Source organism: Glycine max, chromosome 20, assembly GCF_000004515.6.
Source record: "Glycine max cultivar Williams 82 chromosome 20, Glycine_max_v4.0, whole genome shotgun sequence".
In the NCBI taxonomy this organism is placed as follows: Eukaryota; Viridiplantae; Streptophyta; class Magnoliopsida; order Fabales; family Fabaceae; genus Glycine; species Glycine max.
In genome coordinates, this window is record NC_038256.2 from 5,045,056 (window position 1) to 5,055,725 (window position 10,670).

Sequence of the window (10,670 nt, forward strand, 5' to 3'; positions counted from 1 at the left end):
AAAAGTTTTTTTTTGTAGTAGTGACCTTGAATGATCAGTGAATTAGTTACTGGAATTGCAAGTTGCAATGCCACTTTTTGTTCCCGTATGATTTAATTTTTTTCTTTTTCACAATTTTCTTGAAATACAATAATCCTTCGTGCAATCATCATTAAAGGCCTGAACACATACATTTCCTTTTATCCACCAAAATCTCTCCTCATATCTACATTATTGAACACTTAGAACATATTTGTATTGGTCTAATATTTTTTTCCCTACATCCATCTTGGATTTATAGCCCCCAAAATTACATATATTGGATTTACTTGCCTTTTTTCGCCCTTAGTTACTATCAACCAATCACCATAGAGACCATTATGGCCTTTATTGACGTGGCTAACATGAACCAAATTAAAAGTTGCATGTTGTCATGTATCTTTCATATTTAATCTCCCTCACTGCTACTATTTGGAGGTCTTTGACAATGCCACTTGATCATTATTCTTCTTAGGGAATTCTTAGTAATATGACCATAGAGACTGCAACATTTATAGGTTAAATGGAGGCCTTCGTACTTTACATCGAGCAAATGATTACATGAAGCCAAACTCACCCCACCATTAGTTGACTAAAGTTGATCTCCTCACATATATTAGCAAACTTCCCTCTTGACCCAACCATGGTTATGAATTCCACTTTAACAAGTGCCTACCAATTACTACAAAATCAAGCTCTTAGAGGCCACTTCCATCATAGTATACTCTATCCCTAGACACGTAATTTTATCCACACCAACATGCTATTGATCATCACATCATAGGGGACAAAGTCTACACCCAAAAGTCGAACTATATGGTAACAATCAAAGATTATTCATGGTTCATTTCCAACCATTATCTATTTATGCTTTGCAAAGTCAAACTTTACCATATAAAGCCATGGTCATGTCGACAACACCCACCCCTTCTAAATGTTTCCAAATGGACTTCAATCGATCTCATAATGAGCAAATTAATTTTCCCACCAAAAGCTTAATAATTACAACATTCTTTCAAAGTAATTCTTACAAATTGCTTTCTAACACAATCATTGTTAAATAACATGTTAATTGTCACAAAGCAATTTAAATATATTTTTTAATAAATCATTATTGAAATCTTAATGACCCCAGTATTAGTGACAAATTATTTCCAGCAAAAAATTGGTTACACATACTTTCCTGTAAAAAAAAATAAATATAAATTTTTTTTAAAATAGTTTAAATATAATTTTAATTTTAATTTATAAGACTAAATTTAAATTCACAGTATATGAGAAGATATTTAAATTGTGAGAAAATAGTCATACTAAATTAATTTGGTCTTTTCTTTTATCGTGTATGTTATGCATGTTTCTGAGATGAAAACGTGGTGACGTTTTCTAGGCATTCGGCAATGACGACTAGTTACTGAGAGTCTCCAAAATTGAAGAAGCTCCCACTTTGAGAAGGGAAATTAATGGTCCAAGGTCCTCAACCTATGACTTCCAATGCGATGGAGTTGAAATAAAAACTATTTCTTATTTTTATTCCCTCCTTTAAAGCAAATCTTAAGGAAGAATAATAAACAAAGGAACAACAAAAAGATGTATCATGCATGTGCTTCATAAAAACCCAAATATATATATTTGCGATTGAAAGATGATGAAAGCAAAATAAAAGTGAGGCTTATGTTTTAATCCATGCACTAGTTCCTTTCAACTTTCTCCATTGAAGAAATAGCTAGAGTTAGTTGAACATTTTTGTATCTTAGAAATTTTACATTAATTATATATTAAATGAATGAGTGACATTTACACGTGAAGCAACAAAATTTTGTAATAATTTCAAATCATTTAATGCTATATGATATAACATTTTATACATTTAATTTTTTTAAATATATAAAATAAAAACATCTAATCGTGTTTTTTTATTTAGTTAATTTTTTCAAGATTTTTCACAAGCAATACAAATAATAAGTAAATTATAATTTAATGGTTGAATGAGTATATATTTACATAAAGTTTTAAATAGTCTAAAATCTTCATGACAGTGAAAGTTGAAATAACTTTTATGAAATTAAATAAATTTTAGTTGAAGATTTTTTATCATTTTACATATATATAAACATAAAATATGCATAATAATATATTTTCTTTTATTTAATTAAAAAAATTAGAAAATATAAAAACAATTTGACTATTGAAAAGAAAAATTGAATTTTTTTAACACTTTTCTTTCAATTCAAATGTCATATTTGTTTCCCCTCTCATTTTCTCTCCACCATCCCAAAAGACCATTGAACATAATTAAGCAGGACAAGACATGCATGGGTACAAGTTTACATGCCAGAGAACATATCCAACATAAATCTTAAACATTTCATATATAGTCTGACTACCAAATTTGATAAGTATTTCCAATTTCAAAAATATTGTCAAGGCCACCATAGATAACATCATCGTCGTTGTCAACAACTTTGTTTTCTTGATCAACATTGATGGGTGCTGCTGGTGCGGCTTCTTCAATTGCTTGGTTTGATGCCCCCTCCCCAACAATATTGTTCATCGGCATGAATTGATGTAATTGATTTGCTTGATTTGGTGCCTCTTCCTCAACATTGTTCAAAAGGTTGTTGGCAGCTTCTGCTTTCCCCTTATGGCCAAGTTCCTTCGTCAAGTAAGCTAAATATGCATCTGGTTCATGTGGCATTCCTGTGTTTGACGAGGACTTAGATTCTTCTAGATTTTCTTGATCCTTTCTAGCCGACACATACTAGTTCCTCACATAAAATTGTTCACATCAGACAAGTATATCATAACATTGTACAAATCATAGTGTAAATTAATTACTTTTTATATATTAAATAGAAGTAAATAGAATTAGACACAGCATCATAGATCCACTTAAGTTAGAATATGTAGGCACATATTTCCTTTGTCATATCCAATAAAAAAGAACCATGCAATCTAAAGGGGTTGAAATGATGTGCAAAAACATCAAAATAAGGAAAAGTATAAAGATCAACCTATATAAATGCTCCGTGAGTCGATTTTTCTCTAATTATACCTTAAAAGATAGTACATGCAGTGTTAGTAGAAAATTTCATGAGCACATTGTGTAACCTTTCTTCCCCCACCCCTCCAATATTTGGTTAATAATAAATGTTCACCAAATTATGTATAAAGGAAGCAAAACTAACCAGATTTTTCAACTCGTCCTTGTAAAGGGTTATGAAATCTCCTGTTTGAAGTTTATAATGGTTAACAAAATCCCTTGTAAGATTGGATCGAAAAACAATTGTTTATGATGCCAAAATCAAAAAACTGCAATTGTAGTACTATAGTTGACAACACACAAGAAATTGAATTTTACCTGTATTATCAAGAATATACATTCTGCTTTTGTTATTAGTCCAGTACCTGTGCAATAACACCTTATACTTACTATATCTTGAAAAAAACCCCAATAAAGAAACATGTATAAATTACATAGAATTCCTTTACTTGTATTTGATGCTCCATTCAATCTCAGAATATACATCCTTTAGTACAATATTGATTCCTTCCTGCTTCCACAGTGTCGGAAGCTTATCCTTAGCCTCTCTCTATTTAACATATATGTATTATTAACTTGGATATGGGCAAAATATATCACTTTTTGACAAGCAAAAGGTAATAATTGAAGGTATTGAGCATTAAAACTGATTTCGATTTGTCATACAATCAAAGAATAATTATATTTAATATCTTAAATTTTTTTAAAAATATTTAATAATTATAGTAAAAGAATTAATAAAAAGATGTTATAGAAAGAATTTAAAATTATTCATGTTGAAAACTGAAAAATACAATTTCAACAATGGTTTGTCTTTCAGCAAATTATAGGCACAAATATGTTTATGACTGAAAAGATAACCATTGTTGCTTTACTTTCCTTCTATTTTTGTTCTAAAATCGATATGTTAGGAAAAAAATAATTATTGGGCCGCCTGGATCACAAATCAAGTTTCACTTATCAAGATGAGCCATTAATAGGGCATCTTTACTTCAATGTTTCATCTTTTCTTGGAAGGTATATAAAGAGAAAGAAAACCAAACATGTAATTGAAGAAAATAAGAAAACCTTACCTTTGGGAGCACAATGCGGCCTAGGACGCCAACATCACTCTTATTCAACTTCTTTGTCAAAATTTCTTCTAGCTTCTGCAATTAGACAATGAGAATAGTTAAAAAAATAATAATTAAAAGACTCAAAAGAAAAAATTCTACATATAGGCATGTTTAATTCCCTTCTAACATTTTTGTTTTAAAAACTGTTTTCTGAAATAATTAGTCCTTACTCAATAATTATTTTTCACAAAAAATTGATCAAGTTTAAAAAATTATTTCCAAAATAAAACAATTAAGATATCTTTTCACCCTCTTCATTTATTTTCTTCAAACACTATTAATTCCTTAAGCGACAAACTGTGAATGAAAATTTTAGAAAACATTGAAATCAATGAACATACAAGGCCTTAATGGAGAAATGAAAGCATATTTTAAGAGAACCAATCACCTTCCCGTTTGGGGTGTTAAAAAACTTGGTTGCATTGTGTTGTTTGACTGTGATCCTCACATTTGACCCTCCATTAGGAACAAATTGTTCCCTTGTTGTCCCTTCTTGAACTGAATTAGAAGCGACAGGAGTAGAATTTTTACTCCTTTGTCTTACTTGTCTCCATCTCTCCCTTGTAGCTTTGGTCATGCATGCCCTCGAACCTTGAAGTTCCGAATTTGGCATTCCATAGGGTTGATTAGAAAAGCTAACTTGTCCTGTTGGAAAGGGATACAAAGGAATGAAATAAGGTTGTTCTGGAAAGTTAAGTTTTTCACTAGTATTGTAAGGGAAATTTTGAGGATATATGCTTGGTTGTACAAGGCTTGTTTGGTTTGATGAAGATGAGCCAGTGCCACCAGTAGTGGTGATTAATGGGTTGGGGTTTTTTTTTTAAAAATGGCACAAAAAAGTTTTCCATTTTGTTAATAAATTAACAGGCTTCAAGGTTTTTGTTTTGAGTGTTGAGTGAATTGAGAGTGTGTGTGTGTGTGTGTGTGTGTGTGTGTGTGTGTATGAGGCTCTTATAAGAAGTTGTTTAGGTGCAGTGGTAGTGCCAATTAAGGAAACAAAAATATAAAAAAAAGTATGACAAAAATAAATGCAAGGATTGTGAAGGAGAATAAAGAAAAGGAAGGAAAAGGAAACAAGAGAGATGAAGGAAGATGTTGAAGTGCGTAACAACTAGAGGCAATGTTGTGACATTGGAATACTCATCTGAGTTGTAATCAAATGCAGTGAACAAAAACACATAAATTGCAAGTTCAAAATATAAAAAAAATTGAGAGTGTTGAGATGGATGAAGCAGAAAAAACAAGAGAAGATGAAATATCATTGCAGTTAAAGTAAGCGTTATGGTATCATAAAGTTGAGACTTGCAGACTTATAAATGGTATGCAAGATGGACATTGTCTTCATGTGTTGCATAAGCCAAAGAAAGGTGTGTGCCCATGTGTTTGTAAGATGCCTAGAGGAACATGAATTGCAGTTACGAAGAGAGGATAATAATATAGGAAGTGACTTTGGGAAGATAGAGGTGTGAAAATGGTTGGGGTTTTGGTTTGGCCATGGTTTTGGCCATGGTTTTGGCTTCATGTGTGGGGTTGAGAGTTTCATAAGCAATCAATGAAAATTTCACATTGGTATTTATTAATTAGTATATAATAATATACATGAATATGACTGATTAAAATCGTTTTTATGCATGTGTGTGTGACTTATTAAAATCTAAAAGATAATATTACAATCAGTTAGTATATACACATAAATGTGACTTATTAATTAGTGTATAATAATATATAATATTATTATCGAATTGAATATGTTTTTAATTATCATTTATATATGTTAATAAATATAAAAAAATATAATTGAATTGAATCAATACAAATATTATAGAATATATAATAATATACGTGAATGTGATTGAAGAAAAAATAAGTGTTTAGATAAATTTTTCCATAAATACTTAAAAAAATAAGAAAAAAATGGATTAAGCCTATTCATAAACTAAAGCATACACATAAATGATTAAAAAATTAGCTTATACATAAATTAATTAAATTTATAAAAGCTTTCTCCTATTAACTTATTTAATTTATGCATAAGCAAAGTTGATCTTTTGGACAAATTTATTTATTTTTGTTCTTTTTTTCTTTTCCTATACATGCTTATGAAAAAGTTTATCAAAAAATACCAATAAATGTAACATAAATGATAAATTTTATAAAGGAGAATAAATTGATTTTGTTAGAAATGAATGGAGAATTTAAACATTTTTTGGAAATCAGAATTTTATATTAAAAGAGACATCAACGTTTCTTTTATTTTTATACAAAACAAAAGTAAATGAGTCATGCATTCTTATTTTTATATATAATAGAAGTTATTGATTGTCTTGTTCACATATGTTTTTTAATTGTAATTAATATTTTCAATATTTGTATTAAAACAAATGGAAAATTAAAAGAGTTAATTTCAGTATCATGAAAATATGTATAATCATAGAGTAGTTAAATATATTCTAGTGTACCAATTGGGTTTAGCTTAGTTAGTTAAGCAGAAGTGTGTAAGTGTTACAAATTTTATTATATCGTGTTACAGATAAAATAAATATATTCTAGAGTTAGTTTCGTAAGGTTACACTACAAGAATTTTAAAAATTAGCTAAAAAAAATTAGTAGTTATTTTGTAGTTGATCTCCAATAAAAAGAGTTAACTATAAATTAACTACAAAATTGCTACAATATTTTTGGTAGCATGAGATAGATAGTTAATTAACTAAGAAAAATAATCCTAGTTAATTTGCAGCTAATGAAAATGTTAAGGTTAGTCCTAGTTGATACCATGTTTAACCACATAGGAATGAAAATGTCTAGTAATCCTAGTTAATTTGCAACTATGAGTAGATTGAAGCTAAGGTTAGTCCCAGTTGATACCATGTTTTCAAATGAAAATGTTATTAAACCTGTTAATACAAACATTCAATTATTTTTTCCATATCATGTAGAGTCACGTTCAAAGAGGAGGCTATGAGTGTGGATATTATGTGATGCATTGGATGTGGAACATAATCGGCGCGGAGTTGAAGACTGATTGGAGTTTGGTAAATTTTCTATTCCCATAACATTGATAGCAAATGCTCATATTTTATTTCTTTTTAACTGGAAATGATAAAGTGTTTGTTTGTCACAATGTGTAGTGGTTCGATGATGCCACGCCACTAGAGACAAAGACGATGACAACATTACGTAAAAAATGGGCAAAATATTTTTTTAAACTTAGACACTCCCAATGTACAAAGCAGTAATTAGATGAGATGCGGACATCCACTTTGTGTTTTTCATGTATTTGTTTTAGTTTTATATACACTTTTGCTGCTCTAATGATTAATATTTGGCAATCAACTGATAAATCATTTCAAACTAGTGAATCTTACCTTTTGCCTCCATTTTTGTTTCATTTTTTAATTTAGCCAGTATTCTCAAAGTTTCACATATTTGCTTAGTGGTGGAGAATATGGTGAATTTGAATATTTATACCTTTTAAGTTAGTATTGATATTGCTTTTAGAGTGTGAATGTGATGATGAGTACCGAATTAGGGGCATTATGGTCAACAAAAGCTTGGAAGAAAACAAGCAGTTGTATGGCTAGGGCTTTGTGTTGTTTAAGTGTGAAGAGTCAAGAGTGAAGAGTGAAGTAACAAAACAAAAAGAGTGGAGGGAAAGTCGTGGGAACAAAGAAGCCAACAAAGACAAATCAAGGTTTGTTTCTCACCAGCTTGAGTTGTTTAGGTTTGTGCAAAGAACAAAACTTTGGTCACTTTTCCATTTCCTTTTAACCTTTCAATCTTCTTTTTACTTTCAATTTTATTTTTATGTAAGATTCTGGTATATATATTATACGAAAAGAGAAATATACCAGCAAGTTCATACCACCAAGTATGAATGGCATCATTCCAAAGTGAAACTTGTTTTTTTACTTTAACTTGTTTGTATAGCTAGTTCACAAGTTCCAGATTAGCTTATGGTTAATAAAATGGATTTTATTTTGTTTTGCAACTGGTCCCAGCTCTTGGAAACCCTTCCTCTTCCAAATGTAAGAATAAGCATACTTTGTCATTTTTTTCAGTAGCTACTGCACAACTAATGTTTCACCACATGCTAGTATGCAATATTTGGAAAGCACATGTACTTGATAATCAATTGCTATTTATTTTCTTGAAATTTATGTTGCAGATTAAATGGATTTGCCCAACTGCTCCTACACGACCTGCAGCTTTATTTGGTGTATTTCTTGCACTGCTTGTAAGATTCAATGCTTGAAATTCATCAGTGTTCACTTGAAAATACCATTTTTCTCTGACTATTTTCTTTTTTACTACAAAATTTACTGCTACACTACAGTGATATATGTAGTGTTCTTTGCTAACTTACTGTATATTCAGTATAGGACTATAATGTCAACTTGTTTTTAACTTTCAATAACAGTTTAGTTTGATTGAGGCATGTCTACAAGGGTTTGATGCTGGGGATATTTCAGAAGAAGCTTCTAGTGATTTGGAGGGGTTAGATGCTTCTACAGCACACGTTGCCAATCTTTTGTCAACAGAGCCTCCAAATAGTAGGTTTTCCATGATCACTTGAGAAACTCATTGATATGATCTGGCATACTTTTTTTGCTTCAGGGTATGATGAACAACAGGAAAGGATCCTCTCATGACATGATAGCTCATGACATGAAACCTTTTTTTATTTGAAGATTATTGAAGTAATCATGTATGTTCTAAACTATTTTTGTTTTGTAGATTCCATTTAAAAATTCAATATGGTATTATAGTTGTCCTGTACAAAAATTCAGTCTATTGTTTATCCTTTGGCAAGTATTCATACTGTGATTACTCTCTAATTACATGCATACTTGTTTCAAACTTTGGGAAAAATAGATAGAGCATTTTTGTTAAGAAAACCACAAGAATTTGCATTTGTCAGATTATTGTCTTGGCTGCATTCATATGCTTGATTTTTGATATTAAATTGTTCATAATAGAATGGAAAATAAATTCATTTTGAGGAAAAGTAGTACTTTGATTAACATATTGCTTACTATTTGAATATATGTTTCATTTCCTACAATTAGTCTCTCTAACTATCAGATAGTTTTATTGATTTCACATGACATATATGATTCATGATTGATTGCATAACTTTTCTGCCTGACAATTTAGATAGTTCATTGATTGAATCGTTGTTTCATTTTAAATCCCTTCTTAACTGAATATAGTCTGCTTTATAAATGTCCTTCTTGTTTTACTAAGGATAATAATAAACCACATGCTACGTATAGCATCAATGTGTCCAAAAATCTTAAATTCCATATGCAAATAGTTATTAGTAGTCACTAGTCCTTAATTAGCAACTTACATGTTGTGGCTATTGTAAGGCTTATTGATAACACAACTTTCTTCTTCCAAGAATGATGATGACTACCTTGAGGTGATTCATCATGGTGGCTTGTGAAGTTAACTGTTCTTAGTAAGTAGTAACCCAATATTTTCAAAGTTGGAACTAGGTAAACTACAATTATCTCCACTGGATTGGGCCAATCCCAAGTCAACTTAATATATGCTCTTGAATTTTGTGTTAAAAACCAAGGAAAATATGCAGGTGAAATTTTATTACGTGTAGCAAACAAGGAAGATGTGTTGGTTTAGGAATGCCAATTCCAATTTTGTCTATTTTATTTGCTAATGGATACAAATGCCAAACTTGATACATGTTTTTGTGCTAGGGTGGTTCTATGCCTTCTTTTGCAGTTATATTAGTAGTTACTAGGCTAGTTCTACTCAACAAAAAGAGTTTAGTTATAGTCATGTACCACAAATTGGGAAATACAATTTTGTCTATGATAAGCATCATGTCAAACCCCTAGTAGATTCAAAAGTAGAGTGCTATGAGTTATAAAAGCAATCTGCATGCATTGGAAAAATAAAAAGTGGTCAATTTAGCATTAAAGAAGTGGTCAATTTATATTGTATTTATGGGAATGTTTTAACTTTTAACTAAACTCAAGTTGCTAGTGATTTGACTTAAATACTACTATTTACTATACAGTCTTGGTATCGGGGGCTTCAGTATGGGTGATGCTGCAACTACGTTATACTCAGCTACATGCCATGTTTTGGGGCACTATGGTAATGGAAACATTTACCCTATCAACTTAAGTGCTATTGTCATAGTGAATATGTAAAGAGCTATACATTAAATTGTTATTATTGGGAATATTTTCCTTTCGAGTTTCCACTTAGTGGCCTGCAGACAACTTTTGTTTTTCTACTGAATAAGACAATAATTAAGAATTGAACATCTTTCTTAATACATGTATATCAAAGTGGAGATTGTAGTTTTATTCTTTCCGTGGTCAATAATCTATAGTTCTGCCCTGGTCAATAATAACTCGCAGGTACAAAAAAAACAAAGAAATTCCTTGTAGGAGTTATTGGTCAAGACTCTTGACCTATACTTAATATTGTCTGGGAAGTGAACACCTTGCTTGAGTTTGTCCTGATTC

At 30.4% G+C, this 10,670-nt stretch overlaps 2 pseudogenes; one reads left to right on the plus strand and one right to left on the minus strand.

Moving 5' to 3' along the window:
* Positions 1-2,398: 2,398 nt before the first annotated feature.
* On the minus strand, positions 2,399-5,021 carry LOC121174387 (B3 domain-containing transcription factor LEC2-like; annotated as a pseudogene).
* Positions 5,022-8,138: 3,117 nt separating this feature from the next.
* LOC102660046 (acyl-protein thioesterase 2-like) lies at positions 8,139-10,349 on the plus strand (annotated as a pseudogene).
* The last annotated feature ends 321 nt before the right edge of the window (positions 10,350-10,670 follow it).